Source organism: Durio zibethinus, unplaced genomic scaffold (genome assembly GCF_047325235.1).
Source record: "Durio zibethinus cultivar Kanyao isolate XHJ-2024 unplaced genomic scaffold, ASM4732523v1 HiC_scaffold_130, whole genome shotgun sequence".
In the NCBI taxonomy this organism is placed as follows: domain Eukaryota; kingdom Viridiplantae; phylum Streptophyta; class Magnoliopsida; order Malvales; family Malvaceae; genus Durio; species Durio zibethinus.
The window spans coordinates 2,567-5,000 of NW_028322753.1; positions in this window are offsets into that span (position 1 = coordinate 2,567).

Here is a 2,434-nt window from a genome sequence, read left to right on the forward strand (position 1 = left end):
CATTATTTATCTATTCCTATAGATTTTCTAGATTAATAGATTTTCTAGATTATAATTATCTATATACTACTATATAAATTTCATAAGAACTAAATAGAGATGGGAAAATAACATAAAATGCTTCTATTCTAGAAAAAAAAAAAAAAAAAAATATGATATAACCTTTTTTTATTTATATTCCATACACTATCCAGAAAAAAAGAAGAATTTGTATTTAATTTATTGGTACCTTTCTTTTTTATATCTCCATTCAAATCTATAGGATAGATTAGGATCTATTATGATATATAAATTGAATTGATGAAATCAAAAAAACGTAAAAAAGAGTCTTTCCTTCTCTATCTCTGCCTATTTTTTTTGTCGTCCTACATTTATAATTTATACATCTCCATTTATACACGAAAAATACATCAAAACAAAAAAATGTAAAAAAACCATTTTATTTACCTAATAAAAAACAAACTTGAATTTTTTTCTATTAATTGGTAATTGGTCAAGCTCGAAGAGAGAGTATGCCCAATTTTCATTTTCAATCAAATTCGAATGAGACTCGTAATTAATCTGTTAAAGGATACATAATTTTGAAAAAAAAAAAGAATATTTTTTTTTTCCATTAGTAACTCGGTGATATCATTTGATTACTTCTAACTTCGAAATTTGAATATTTTTGAAATATTTGAGAAAGATTAAAAGATTAATAATAGAAAATTCCAGTTAACTTTGTAATATCTTGATTGTATTATTGCTCCCTTTCCATCAAAAGAGATAAGAGCCGGTGAATCAGAAACGATTAATTAAGAAAGAATAAGAAAAAAGTTTTTATGGAGCATACATATCAATATTCATGGATCATACCTTTTGTGCCACTTCCAATTCCTATTTTAATAGGAATGGGACTCCTACTTTTTCCGACGGCAACAAAAAATCTTCGTCGTATGTGGGCTTTTCCCAATATTTTATTGTTAAGTATAGTTATGATTTTTTCGGTCGATCTGTCTATTCAGCAAATAAATAGAAGTTCTATCTATCAATATGGATGGTCTTGGACCATCAATAATGATTTTTCTTTCGAGTTTGGCTACTTTATTGATTCACTTACCTCTATTATGTCAATATTAATCACTACTGTTGGAATTTTTGTTCTTATTTATAGTGACAATTATATGTCTCATGATCAAGGATATTTGAGATTTTTTGCTTATATGAGTTTATTCAATACTTCAATGTTGGGATTAGTTACTAGTTCTAATTTGATACAAATTTATATTTTTTGGGAATTGGTTGGAATGTGTTCTTATCTATTAATAGGGTTTTGGTTCACACGACCTGTTGCGGCAAACGCTTGTCAAAAAGCGTTTGTAACTAATCGGATAGGCGATTTTGGTTTATTATTAGGAATCTTAGGTTTTTATTGGATAACGGGAAGTTTCGAATTTCAAGATTTGTTCGAAATATTTAATAACGTGATTTATAATAATGAGGTTCATTTTTTATTTGTTACTTTATGTGCCTCTTTATTATTTGCCGGCGCAGTTGCTAAATCTGCGCAGTTTCCCCTTCATGTATGGTTACCTGATGCCATGGAGGGGCCTACTCCTATTTCGGCTCTTATACATGCTGCCACTATGGTAGCAGCGGGAATTTTTCTTGTAGCCCGCCTTCTTCCTCTTTTCATAGTTATACCTTACATAATGAATCTAATATCTTTGATAGGTATAATAACAGTATTATTAGGGGCTACTTTAGCTCTTGCTCAAAAAGATATTAAGAGGGGTTTAGCCTATTCTACAATGTCCCAACTGGGTTATATGATGGTAGCTCTAGGTATGGGGTCTTATCGAGCCGCTTTATTTCATTTGATTACTCATGCTTATTCGAAGGCATTGTTGTTTTTAGGATCCGGATCCATTATTCATTCCATGGAAGCTATTGTTGGATATTCTCCAGATAAAAGCCAGAATATGGTTTTTATGGGCGGTTTAAGAAAGCATGTGCCAATTACACAAATTGCTTTTTTAGTGGGTACACTTTCTCTTTGTGGTATTCCACCCCTTGCTTGTTTTTGGTCCAAAGATGAAATTCTTAGTGACAGTTGGTTGTATTCACCGATTTTTGCAATAATAGCTTGGTCCACGGCCGGATTAACAGCATTTTATATGTTTCGGATCTATTTACTTACTTTTGAAGGACATTTAAACATTAATTTTCAAAATTATAGTGGCAAAAAAGGTAGCTCCTTCTATTCAATAAAACTATGGGGTAAAAAAGAAGAGCAAACAATGATTAACAGAAATTTTCCTTTATCCCCTTTATTAACAATGAATAATTTATTAACAATGAATAATAATGAGAAGCCATATAGAATTGGTGGTAATGTAAAAAAAGGGGCTCTTATTACTATTACGAATTTTGGCTACAAGAAGGCTTTTTCTTA